General features: G+C 38.7%; 1 protein-coding gene, 1 non-coding gene and 1 pseudogene across 2 annotated transcripts in view; 1 reads left to right on the plus strand and 2 right to left on the minus strand.

The window, feature by feature from the left end:
* Positions 1–6,346: 6,346 nt before the first annotated feature.
* TRNAQ-CUG (transfer RNA glutamine (anticodon CUG)) lies at positions 6,347–6,418 on the minus strand. The gene has a single exon. It is a non-coding gene; the product is annotated as a tRNA-Gln (tRNA).
* Positions 6,419–6,579: 161 nt separating this feature from the next.
* ZDHHC7 (zinc finger DHHC-type palmitoyltransferase 7) overlaps positions 6,580–14,241 on the plus strand; it is a 65,353-nt gene continuing 57,691 nt past the window's right edge. The window contains exon 1 of the mRNA XM_031457954.2: positions 6,580–6,710. The gene's annotated coding sequence lies outside the window, so the exon portion shown is untranslated. The remainder of the gene's footprint in view (positions 6,711–14,241) is intronic.
* Positions 11,339–12,439, minus strand: LOC116154952 (ER membrane protein complex subunit 2-like; annotated as a pseudogene).

A 14,241-nucleotide genomic window follows, 5' to 3' on the forward strand; every position in this document is an offset into this window, starting at 1 on the left:
TGTGGTTTTAATTTGCATTTCCCTAATGCCTAAAGATGTTGAACATCTTTTTATGCACTTATATCTTCCACTGAAATGTGTACTAATGTCTTTTGCCTTTTTTTTTTTTTACTGTTTTTGTTTCCTTATTATTTATATATATTTAGGTCCCAAGTCCTATGTCATATTTGTGATTTGCTAATTTTTTTCTCTCAATCCATAGCTTTTCATTCTCTGAAGTTTTTTTTTTTTTTTGCAAAACATTTTTAATTTCAACAAAATACAACTTACTGATATTTTTCTTTAATGGATCATGCTTTTGGTGACATACCTAAGAACACTGCTTAACCCCAAGTCATGAAGAATTTCTTCTTTGCTTTCTTCTATAAATTTTCTGGTTTTACATTTTATAGTTAGTCTATGCTCCATTTTGAGTTTGTTTTTGTATAAGTTGTGCAGTTTAAGTGCAATATGGATGTCTAATTAATCCAACACAATTGTTGAAAAGAAAAAATAAAAAGCAATCTACTGAATTGCTTTTGCATCTTTGTCAATAATCAGTTGGCCATATTTCTGTACTATTTCTAGGGCCTTTATTCTGTTTAATTGATTTTTGTGTCTGTCCCTTTGCTTATACCACAGTATCTTGCTAACTGTAGCTTTATAGTAAGTCTTAAAATTGGGTGGTGTGATTCCTCTAACTTTATTCTCCTTTTACAGTAATTTTTTTTAGCTCTTCTAGGTCTTTTTAATTTAATTTTTGTTGCCATTCCAGATCCAAAAAATGAGAATTTATTTATAGCTACAAAAACTTTTGCTAGCATTTTGATTGTTATTGTATTAAAACTATAGATCGATTTGGGGAGAACATAGATCTTTCTCTATTGAGTCTTCCAATCCATGAACACAGTATATTTTACCACTAGTTTGGGTGTTATTTTATCTGTTTTTATTAGTTGTCATTTATAGATCCTGTACATGTTTTGCTAGATTTATGCTTAAGAATTTCATTTGAGGGGAACAACTTTAAATGGTATTATTTTTAAATTTTTGTTGTCCAGTTTGTATATTGCTAGTACATAGAAATACATTTGCTTTTTGTATGTTGACCTTGTATCCTACATCATTGCTAAACTCACTTATTAAAGTAGTTTGGGTTCTTTTTTTCCAGATCCCTTGGGATTTTCTATATGGACAAATATCTATGATTTAGGGACAGTTTTATTTCTTCTTCTCAAAAGTGGATGCCTTTTCTTTTTCTTGCCTTATTACCCTGGTTAACACTTTCAGCACAATGTTGACAGGAGTAATAAGAGTAGACAGTCTTCCCTTGTTGCCAGTCTTGGGGGAGCATTCAGTCTTTCACCTTTAAGTATGATGTTAACTGAAATTTCTTTGTAGATACTCTTTACAGGTTGAGGATGCTTCCTTCTACTCCTAATTTACTGAGAGTTTCATCATGAATGAATGTTGCATATTGTCAAATACCTTTTTTGCATCAATTGATACGATTGTGTGGTTTTAGATTTTTAGACTATTAGTGTGGTGAATTACAATACTAAACCTCCTAATGTTGAACCAGCCTGACATTCCTGAGATAAACCCTATTGTGCTGTATTCATTTTATATATTGCTGGGTTGAATTTGTTAATGTCTTGTTACCAATTTTTACATCTATGTTCATGATGGATATTATCTATACTTTTTGCAGGATCTCTGACTGGTTTTGGTATCAGGAAAACGCTGGCTTCATAAAATGAGTTGGTGTTTCTTCCTCTTCCACTTCCCGAAAGAGATTATACAGTATTGGTGATACTTCTTTAAATGTTTTGTAGAATCCCCTAGTGAATCTGTCTGGGCCTGGAGATTTCTTTTTTAATTATGAATACAATATCAGTAATAGTTATTTTACTATTCAAGGTATTTTGTGTGAGTTTTAGCACTTTGGGGTATTCAAGAAATTGGCCCACTTCCTAAAGGTGGTTGAAGTTTTGTGTACAGGGTGGTTTGTAAAATTCCCTTATCATTTAGATGTCTGCATGGTCTGTGGTGGTATTCCATGTCAGTGCTTGGTAATTTGTATATTCTCTCTTTTTTTCCTAATCAACATCAGTAGAAGCTTCTTTGTTTTATTGAACTTCTCAGAGAATCAATTTGTTTGTTTGTTTGTTTATTATAGGAATTTGAGGAAAAGTTGAGGAAGGGAAGATCTTAAAGGGAGAGTTTTACGATCAGAGGAGTCACCAATCAGTTAATCTTTGAAAGAAGGCATGTCTAGTTGCCAAAGTGTGGCAACAAGGAGAGAGCTGACATAAAAGTAATTGAGAAACTGTTGCTTTTCCAGTCTGAAACCAAACTTCTGGTGATGGGCCCAGGACCACTGTTGGTCAGCTTAGCCAACAGTCAGGAGTAAGAGCTAGATGTAGAACAAAGGAGAGCAAAAGAGAGCTGGAATTCAACAGCATGTCTTCATCTGTCCATTTCCACATCTAACTTTGACAATCCTCAGAGAATAACTGTTTCCAGATCTCACACATATTCCTCTTTTGTCAAAATTTCTCTTTGAGACAACTCTAACTCAGAACTACATAGTCAGAGATTCTGGGGAACATAATTTCAACTTAACCAAGTTGACATAGTACAAAATACAACATTGGCAAAATAGATTTCAAGAGAAGGAGTATTAACAAAGCTAAAGAAAGATATTTCATAATGATAAAGGGGTCAGTACTTCAAGAAAACACAAAATTCCTAAAGGTGTATGTACCTAATATGAGAGCTTTAAAATTTATGAAGAAAAGTTGACAGAATTGAAGGAAATCTACAATCATAGTTAAGAGTTTTAAACATGCATCCTGATGTAATTGGTAGAACAAGAAAAAAACTGAAAAGCTATTGAAGCTTTGAAAAAAATCAAGATTTATGGAACGTTATACCCAACAGTTGCAGAATACATATTCTTTTCAAGTTTACCTGGAACATTCATTAAAATTGACTATATAATCTAGACCATGAAATGAATCTCAAAAACATCTTAAGGATTTTATTCAGAGGATGTACTCTGACCACAATAGAATTATATTATAAATCAACAATTTAAAAAATCTAAAACATTCCAAATATTTTGAAATGAAGCAACATATTTCTTTAAAAATCCATGGGTTAAAAAAAGTTACAAAGGAAATTAGAAACTATTTTGAACTGAGGGATAATTGAAAAGCAACATATCAAAATTGATAGGACAAAGCTGAGGAAGTCCTTTGAGGACTGTTTCTATCTCTAAATGCTTACATTAGAAAAGAACGGAGGGATAAAATCAATGTTCTGTCTGAGTTTCTACCTTGAGAAGCTATGAAAAGAAGAGGGAAATAAACCAAAGTAAGTAGAATGAAGGAAATAATAAAGATAGAAACAAAATACAAAGTGCTGAAACAATAAGGAAAAAGAAGAAAAGAAGATTCTTGGAAAAAAATTAATAAACTTGATATATCTTTAGCAAGACTAACTGAGAGAGAGGGAGAGAGAGAGAGGAACACTAATTAGCAATATCAGAAAATAACAGAGGATATCACCACAGATCCTAAGATGTTACAATAAGATATTGCTGTGTATCTTATTGTAAGGACATATTATGAAAACCATTTAGGCCACTAAAACTTGCATCTTAGATGTACAAATGTCTTGAAAAATAAATTATCAAAATTAATATATGAAGAAATGAAATATCTGAAGAACTCTATATATGGAAGGCAATTGAATATATAATTTTAAGTCTTCTTACAAAGTATACTCTAGGCCCATATGGCATCACTGGTGAATTTTATCAAACATTTAAGGAAGAAATAATAACAATCTTACACAAAGATTTTCAGATAATATGAAAAGAAGATTACACTGCTAAACTCATTTATGAGACCAGCAGGACTTCATTCCAAAACAGCCATACAAGGACATTTCAAGGTAAGAAAACTACAGATCAATATCATGAATATAGATACAAAATCACCATAAATTATTAGCAAACTAAATCCAATAACATATAAAAAGGATGTTACATCATGACCAAGTAGAGTATATCTTAGGAATGGAACATTACTTGTAACAGTAGAATATTAAACAATGTAATTAATAACATTAACAAAATTAAGGCAAAAATTCTTGATCATTTTTTAAAATGCAAAAATAGCATTTCACAAAATTCAACATCCATTCATGTTTAAAGTTCTAAACAAATCAGAAATAGAAAAAAAAAAAACCTTAATCTGATAAAGGGCATCTATGAACAACCTACACCTAACTTCAAATCAAATGAATACCGTCTTCCAAACATGGAGAAAAGGAAAAATACCAGTTCTCACCACTCTGTTCTACATTGAATTAGATGTTTTAGCCAGAGCAGTAAGGCAAGAATATTAAGTAAAAGGCATATACACAAGAAAGGAAGAAGTAAATTTGCCTTGACATAATTGTGCCTGTAGGAAATTCTAAGGAGTCTACCCAAAAAAACCCAAAACAAAAACAACAACAACAACCCTGCCAGAATTAATAAGTGAACTTAACAAGGTGCTAGAGCTGCAATTTTGGGGACAGGGAAGGCACTACAGGCAAAGCAGAATCTCCCCTCCCAAAGGGACATGAGCGGGGTGTGGTAAGACTGGTGAGGGGCCCATCCTGGTCTGTCCAGGGCAGTTTTAATGGGATAAAGAAAGGAAGGGATATATTCTCTATGAAGTAGATGGGGAAATTCCAGGAAAGAGGTAGGGATATGTTAGAGACCCAGGATGCCTAATATATTGGCAGCTGGAGATGGCTGGCAGATATAGAGGGGAGAACCGCGCCTACTTATAAACTTGAAATTTCATTTTAAAAATAAAAATTTTAAAAGGACTAAATGTTCCTTAAGAAGAGGAGGTAGAGGACCTGAATGAGGGTTTAGGAGTAGAAATTTCTGGATTGCTGTGCAGAAGCCTATTGATCACCTCCATGAAATTTTCCTTTACACAGTCTACTGGACAGACCTCAAATCCCTAGATGTGCACGTTCCTGACGATGTAATCTCCAGCTAGTAATCTTTGACTTGATGGTCTCTGCTGTTCTGAACCTCCTCAGGCCCAGCAGGCCGGCAGTCTGCAAGGGAATAGAAGAGGGGTGGGGGTGAGGAGGAGGAGATATGTGCCATTCAACTTTCAGGAAGCCAACGGAGTGCCTAAATTAAGGATCACACATATTACAAAGAATTTACATTATCTACCGTATCCCCAGAAAAAAGCAAAAGAAAATATAGCAAAAATAAACATGGAGCAGCTTCAGGCCTTCTGGGTAAAAAACATTCTTGGGTGGATCAAGGTTCTTAGGTGGTAGAAGACATTTTCACTAAGTAAAACAGCCCTTCAAAATTCTCGTCTAAATTTTTCTATTAATAGAATTAAGTGATCGTGGCCTTCTTTTCCAATGGTGTCTTCTTGAAGCAGAGTCGGGCAGATTTAAGGGGGAGCCTCGTAGGTCCGGGACTCGGCCCTCATAACTGATCTGATTCATCTCACTTTCGCTCCAGGAGGAGTCTGAGTCAGGCGGCCGTGGATCGGGGACCTGAAATCTTCATCTGAGATCGCTTTTGGGGGCAGAGTTTAGGGTTTAAGGAGGAAATTCCCCCAGACTGAAGTACAAAGTTTAGGACAACTGTGGCCCCTACTGGCCTCAACAAAGACTCAGAAGCTCGGGATTCCAATGGTAGCCAGTAGGAAAGGACCGAAGAAAATACAACGAAATGCGTCCTATCTTCTGCTTGAACTCATGACTCAAATTTTGTCTCATCACCCCACGACTGAGCTAAAAAACACTATTTCATATTTAAATTATTTTCCACCTATGTAGAAACAGGACATCGGTGCAGCTACAAGACATGCAGTGTGAAGCCCCTTGCGCTGCAGGGTTCAGGGGGCGCAGCCTCTGCCCTTTACCCCTGGGACCCAAGGTGACGCGACGAGGGGGTGGCACTGGCTTGGCCTCTGAGCCCTTTGGCGGCGGGATCCGGGGCCTTCGATGCCTTACGACAGGAAGAGCCAGGCGAGCCCAGCGGGGTCACCGCGGACTCTGTTCTTCAACCTGCCCGCCACGACCTTTTGGACCGTGCCGCTCCAAGAAGCCGGTTTCTGGGACTCCCATTCCTGAGGAGGAGGCGACAGTAGCGGGAGGGACGCGGAGCTTCCTTCCCGGGACCCAGACCACCCGGTACCCAGGTTAGGACGGAGGGGGACGCGGAAGGCGTCGCGTCTACTCAGGGCGTATCTGAGGCGGGTGTTCGCTATGCGGCAGCAACGGTGTTCAGGCTGAAGGATAAAAGACGGTTGGGCGCGGCCTAAAGGGAAGGTCCCACCGAGACTCGAACTCGGATCGCTGGATTCAGAGTCCAGAGTGCTCACCATTACACCATGGAACCGCAAGCCGGTCCGCCGCTCCCCCCGCGGAGCCAGGCGGCGGGCGGCCTCAGGCGGCGCGCGGCCCCGCGGGCCCAGGACCCGCCTCCTGCCGGGCGCTTCCTCACCCCGCCCCCAGCCCGCTTCCTCCGCGACGCCAGGAGGCGCGTCACTCGCCTTCCCTCGGCGCGTTTCTGCAGGTTTCTACGTCGTAGATGAGACGAAGTCCACTCGGGGATGAGCCACGGGAAGGGCTTTTAGATCTTCCCCAAATCCACCTGCTCTGCCGGGATTTCTAGAGTTTTCTGCCCTGAGGTAAAATTCCCGTCAGGAAAAAAAGGGTTCCTTTCTTCGTTTTCAACTGTCCTCTTCCCGCCCTGGGAACTCTGACGACCCTCAGTACAGCCCCTGGGTCTTCCTGGGATTGCCCCGCCCTCCTCCTCCTCCAGTTCAATCCTCGACCCCGTTTGTCTCCTCCCGGCTTTCCTTGCTGTCTCCCAGCTTCCCTCATCTCTTTCGCAACCACTCCGCCTCATTTTCTGCTCCTGCCCCAGTACACAGCACAGGCTATCAGAACATCGGGAAGAGCGGCCTCGGTTTGACAGGAAGGTGAGGCACGTTCCCCATAAATTCGAGAAGCCCAACTGCTTCTCGGGTCAGGACACTTTGTCAGTGCTCGAGGCCTCGGCAGTGTGTGACTTCCGCTCGCCCAGGGCCATCGCGGAGCTGGGGCGACTCCAAAATAATCAGCCTCGGGTTCGGCTTGTCTCCTGGCTTGGTCGGCTTGGTCAAATCCGAGGACTTCGAGCCGCCTGCACTTCTCTCCTCTACCTCCCTGGTTGGAAAAAAGAGATGGTTCTTCGTATCGCCCCCTGGTGGTTACGTCCGGTACTGCTCAGTGATCCGCGGAGCCTAGATGCCCAGAAATTCAAAGGACGCTGGGCCATACTCAGAACCTTGAAAGTCCAACAAACTACCGACTCCAATAGACATGGGGGCGAGGGGGAGTGAGGGTCGTGGAACTATGCTCCTCTCTTGGCTACAAGCAAGAGGTTGAAAAAGCAACTTTCTAGTGTTTTCAGGTTCAGAATGTGTGGATAGTCCCACAAATATGAGCCTGAGGATCACAGAACCTCCAACTTTCTGCAGCCAGCCCTCTTGTTTTTAAACTTCCTGTGGTCCAGAGACTCTGCCAAAGGTCTCTGGCCACCGTATCTGCACAGCCCAGCATCTGAGCGCCTGGAAACTCATAACTCTTTTGAGTAGAGGGTGGGGTCTTAGACTCATTGTGTGGGGAGGGAGAGGAGGAAAGATTTTGACCCTTAGGCTGAAGTACACTAGTCAGATTCAGTAGGGAATTATAAATGAGCCAGAGCTGTGGTTTACATCTTGTTACCCTTAGGGAAGTTAGTGTGGAAGACAGGAATTGAATTTTTTCCCTATACATTTTTTTTAAAATCATGTAACTTACGAAGAGAACATATCCGTGTGTTCCTTATATTTAAAAAAGAAGGAAAGAAAAGAAAACTGAAAGATGCTTCAGATCCCAGTGCAGAGGCAATTCAATTGGGTGGAGGGAAGGAGACCTTCTTTGGGGAGAGAACTCTTAGAGGGCCCCAGAATTCTGACAAGATCCCCGGGTGGGTTAAGCTGTAGCTGCACTTGGATCTATTAGGGCAGAGGAAGGAGGTTTGGCCACTGGGCTGAGCAGCATCTTCCTACAGGTGGGTCCTTCTGAGATCCATTCCTCCCTCTTACTCTCCTCTAAATGGCTCTCAAAACCACCTTCCCTCTCCTAAAGTTTGTCCATTCTTGTAAAATGAGTGTTTGATCACAAGGGTTAATGATTCCACAATGATTGGACCCCATTTCCCACATTTAAGAATGACCATTTAACACAAACACGCACTGGAGTACTTTGCAGCCATTAATTGAAGAATACCTATATGAATCAATATGGAGTTATTTCTGGGATATGTTTTTGTGTGTAAGAATAGCAAAGTATAAAACAGCATATGCATAGTATGCTATCTTTTGTGTAAGGAAAAGGAGAAATAGGTATATTTGTTCTGCAGGAAGGATAGGCCAGAAAATAATGAAAATGTTTTTATCTAGGGGTGCCTGGAAATGGAGTCTAAGGTATAGAGAGCTTTTTTCTAAAAGTAGCTTAATACAGTTTTAATTTTACAAACCATGTCAGTGTTTTATATATTCCAAAAGAAGATGAAAAAGCTAACCTTAAAACTGAAAAACAAAAACAGAACAAATGATTTTTAACTATATATCAAATGATAGTATAACCACATAGAATGTAATTAATGCAAGTAAATTTTGAAAGCAGTGCTTGTCTGTACACTTCATAGCGGGGTATATCCTAAGGACGTCTTAAACTTTACTTAGTAGGTTTGTTGTTTGTGGTAGAATTGGTGTATAATTCAGAAGCTGTCTTGTGTGTATTGTAGGATAGAGCAAATTAGTAAAAACATTGATATTGTCAGAAATTAAGGTTATCAACTTGGAAGAAGGAGGATAAAAATATGAAATGGGAAAAGTTGAGGAGGAACCATATGGTGTTGGCTTGGAATTAGAGCTATCCATATTAACCCTAACCACTGACAGGTCTAGAAGCAGCAATACCCCACCGCAGGAAGCACATCTACTGCTTCGTTTCTAAATACTATTTTCTAGGATTCCTTGTAGAAATGCCTGATTTGGGGTTGAGGGAGTAAAAGTACAGTGAGCATGGATCATCTTGTTGTGTCCAAAGATTAACTGACACAAACCAGAAGTTCACAGAAGCCAGCTTGAAAAGGTCCCCTGGTCAATTTGGAGACCAATGGAACCTTAGAAAGACTAATGAGTATAATGTATTATACTGAAAGAGAAAAGAATCCATATAATATACATGTAGTATACATGGAGAATAATCTATGTGCTATACTTAAAAGATGGGGGAGGAAAAGCTTTACCTTATAGAAGAATAGCAGCGAGTAAGTGTAGATGGAATAATAAGATTGTTTCTGTAAAAGAGTGTAGGCTTACAAGAAATGTTTACGTTTTCCTCTGTTTGGGGAGGGATCAAAACTAAATAGGGCGACACTGTTATTTTTTGTTTGTTTACCTCAGATTTTAGATGCGTTTGTTTTCTTGACTGCAGAGCATGTTGTACATATTTATTCATAATGGTGAAATGGCAAAATGTCAGTTTTACTACCCTAGTTCATCTCTAGTGAAATTTCAATTGGTAAGGCATGGTTTCATTCACCTAAGTGTTTAGCAGTTTTCTGGGTTCAGTACAATTATTTCGAATTTTTGTTTTATTTGACAGATTTTATTTGCATAGATCTAAAAAGAAATGTTGACTGATGCCCATAAACATTCTTGTTAGTATCTAGTTAATATAACTAGATAGTAAGGCCTTTCTGGAAGCTTTGTAAAGCCTCTAGAGTTGTCATTTATTTTGGGAGATGCAAATCTCTTATCACCTTTCCTGAGATCAACAACTAGTAATTATCCAGACTACCTCTACTAAGATTTACCTGCTACACCTGAAACTGTATGGGTCTACTTTCCCTAAGATCCCTGTGTTTGTCAGTGTTGTGGCCCATAGGAGGGGATGTCTTTTAGTATCTCTAAGTCTGGGATTCCATAAGCCATACACCAGGTAAGAGGCCATTTTTCTGAGAGGACTTTGTAGGCATCATTTCTGTAGGTAAGGTATGGCTCTTCTTCCTTATAGTGGATTTGCACACCAAATTTAACAAGATTTGTGGCATGGTCATAATTACAATATAATATATCTAGTTATGTTCTGGTAGGAAGAATAAGGATTCTTACTGGCTATTTGTAACTACAAGATCGTGAAGAGTTAAGGAATTTAATGAAAGCAGTTTCCATGTTGTTTATCTATTGTTAACATTATGCTCAGTAGTCTTGTAGGCCAATCAATACATATTCTTGTCTGTAAATCATTCTTCAAATTTCTTGATGCTTAGTTTGTTTACAATCTGTAATAAGATTCCACAGGCTATTTTTCACAAGTCCAAAGATTTATCATAAAATGCCATTTAAACAATGTTTCCTTTCGGTTTGTACAAATAGACCCTGTTAAATTGAGGAGTCAAGGTATATTAAAAAGAAAAGGGGTTTTCTCATATGCATGTTAAAAAGAGAATATTAATCACAATTTGATTAGTTCTTTTGGTCCATTTAGCACTAGTAATAAATTCATGTTTTGATGATCTTGGGGTAAATAATGTACTACCACAAACTCATCTGCATCTGTGTAAAAGAGTCCTGGAAATCCTTACAAGAATCCTTGTACAAGTAGCAGTCACTTGCATAGTCTGACAAATGTCTGTCTGAGGTGATTGTGTTAGTTTACACTGGAAGTTGCACCCATGAGTCTCTTTATCTTCTAGTTAAGAAGACTAGGTATACTCTTTTATTGAAACTCTTTTGATATTTCTTTCAGAAGTCTCAGTTTCTAATCTGTAGTTTGTAGAAGGGACATTGTGTAAGAGAAAAGCAAAAATCACAGTACATGAAAAGATTGAATGGCACTGCATAATTCTGTATCATAACCAACAATCTCAGTATGGCTAAGAGTGTAGCTCTCTATAGAAATAAAACAGATTAATAAGAATTTGATCAATGATTACTCTGAGACTTGTACTGATTAATCCATTAAATTAAAAATCATCCTTGCTAACATAGGGAGTTTAAGAGCATTCATACTTGGGGACATACAGACAAATGGTGTTAAATCTTTCCCCCTTCTCTCTCTCTCTTTTTCTCTCTCTTTCTCACACACAAACACACACATACACAACTGCCTCAATAGCACAGATTTAGTATAAATAGCTTTGGGCATTTAGTAAGTTACAGACCAATAAATTCAGTTGAGCAGTGAAATTTAATTTGCAAGAAATTAAGACATAACCTTAACACTGAGTGATTTACAATGTTTCCACCATGTCTTCAACTGGTTAAAGAGAGTATTTGGTCTCCTTCTTATTTTAGCGTATAAACTGATTTCAGCATACAAACTGATAAACTCTTTTATTTGACTGTCTGCCCAATGAACATATTTCATGTTGTTCTTTGCTATTTTTGTGCTTGCTTTTGGATCAGAAGCAATATTAACTTGCATACAGTTAAGCCCAAACAAAATGCTTATATTGCTGTTGAATAGTTTCAATGCCTGTGCAACATACTTTCCTGAAAAGTCAAGATTTTCAAGTCTACCTTGATTATGTTTAACAGCAGCATCCTGCTGACAGCATCTCTAGATCTGACAGGGTAAATGTTGTGTGGATTTGTCACCATAAGCTCCTCTAAACTAACAACTTCTTTGCATAAGTTTAGAGTTTTCATTGATTTAGAGTTTCTCAAGTTCATGTCATGCTTCTGGGTCCCCAACAATTTGTTCTAAGTACTTACTCATATTAATCTGGAACAGTTTCCACATTTCTCTTGGGAGTTTTTGAATGTCAATTTTATGTTTCCTTGAAGCGGTATCAGCTGGATCTTGTCAAACTGGGTCACAGAGCTGTATAGCATCGTTATTATTTTTTTTTTTTTGAGTAAAAGTAGATTTATTTAGAGAGATGTATGGGGGAGGGGGGGCGATTAAAGTAGAAGTAGATACTCCATAGACAGAGTGTGGGCCATCTCGGAAGCTGTATAACATCATTATATCTTTCCTCGCATCAGATTTTGCTTGGCTCTGTGACTGCCAGGAAACTTCAACTCCTGAAGGCAAAACAATGCCAAGGCATACTGACCATAACCTAGGGCTGCAGTCATTACTGTTCACATGCTATCCAAGTATCATCTCCAAGCATAGAAGCATATTTACTGATTAACTCTTTAACTTCTATTATTTGATCACTATTTCATGAATTTTCTTCTTTCCTTTTTCTCATTTTATTACACATCTTCCCAAAGCTGAGACATTTGTCATCTTTCCAGAATCTAGAAGCAGCTGTGTACTTTCTGTAGAGAATTTTTGAAATTGTAATCTTGTGATCACTTTTTTTCATGTCACCATTCTTAATGCCAGTCCTTTTGTCCTGAATCATCACAAAATGGCTTGCCTGGCTTAAGCTCTAAACAAACATTAGCGCATGATATTTTGAACAAGTAAGATGCAGCTTTGTTCCCACATTCAAACCTACAATTGAACCATATCAACATATTATTGATGGATTATCCTCTTTATTTCCCAGAGTTACTGACCTGAAACACCAGTTTGTATAATCTTTCCCATGATCTTGAAGATTTCTGATAATACAGAATGTAGAATCTCCCTAATGCACAACCCTACCTATCAAGGAGTTATCAGTGAGCTTTGTTTTGTATAGTCTATGTCATGAAAATAGTGGGCTTTTTTTCCCTAAACATAAATTATAATACTGACTATCTTTTCTCAAACAGTACATATGCCTCTTTCTCTCCCTCCTCCACCCCAGTATTGTTTCAGCACCTGTCCTTCCTTCCCCCTGATTGAGAAACACTGTCCTAGTTATTCTGTTCCCCATTCCCATGTTTCAAAGCATTTTTTCCTTGATGTCACACCAATCACTCTGCTCCCTGTTCTGATACTGAGAAACCTAATTTAGGGCCTGAGCCAACCACTGATCATCCAGGAGTTGATTCTTCAGACTTTGAACCACCTATTTACTTTACTTCTTCAGTGGTTGAGTAAGAATAACCTAGGAAATTTGTGGGGAAAAGGAAGGTTCCTATGCCCTATCCCTATGCCGAGAGATTCTTAACAAGTTCCTCATGTGATTTTGGTGTAAGTGATCCCTAGATCTACAGCCAGTGCACAAAGGATTGGAGAATAAGGAATTCATACTGAGTGACTTCTCAGACACTGAATTTAGTCGTCTGTCTGTCTGTCTGTCTCTCTCTCTCTCTGTGCTCACACATCCATACACACACAAACACACACACTTAAAATCATACAAAAGCTCTGTATGTAATGTTATATATTCTCCATTTTGTAAAATAGGATAATGAGGCTCAAAGAGATTAGAGAAATTGTGTACTGTGGCATATTTAGTTAAGTGGTGGATCTGGTATTCAAATCCAATAATGTCTTTTCCAAATCCATGGTTCTTCTATTGCTGCAGTCCAGCCCCAGTAAAGGATTTGGTGAGGAATACACTTGGAACTAAGGAATGTGGTAAAAATTAGCTGTTTATAGTGACTTTCATTTATTCATTCAACAGGTGTTTATTGACTGTTCTATGTGGCAGGGACTTGTATATTGGGGATATTGGGGGAATAAGACAGGCCCTACTCATATGATGATTATCTTTAACAGTCAAACATTATATAGCTAATTACTAAAACTATTGTAATTGTGATGGGTGTTAATTACTATATACATGTTCCTTTGTCCAGTTTCATCAGCTAGGTATTGAAAGCTAACTAAGTGTATAACACAGACCTATAGAATCCATGAGAATATATTTTTCCTGGACAAGAATCCCTGTTTTTTTTTTAATCTTAAAAGTAAGAAGATCATTGTTTATTCCACAGGCCTCTGACATTCTAATATAAGGCTGCATGGCACAGTGCAAAGGGCACTGACCTCAAGGTCTTGCAGCTCCCAGATTTATAAAGGTAGCTCTGGCACCAACAAGCTTTGGGAGCTCCAGCAAGTTTGTTAATCTTGCAAGTCTTGGTTTCTTCATCTATAAAATTAAGTTGTTGTCTTTCATCTTTCTGGTTTTCCAAGTTTCCTTCAGAGGAATGGCCCTACCGCAGTCCCCTGGAGACCTCTGTCCTCACAGAGGCCACACAGGCTTAAACTGCAGCTAGTATGGGTTTAGGC

The sequence above is a fragment of the Camelus dromedarius genome, chromosome 9 (genome assembly GCF_036321535.1).
Source record: "Camelus dromedarius isolate mCamDro1 chromosome 9, mCamDro1.pat, whole genome shotgun sequence".
NCBI classification, from domain to species: domain Eukaryota; kingdom Metazoa; phylum Chordata; class Mammalia; order Artiodactyla; family Camelidae; genus Camelus; species Camelus dromedarius.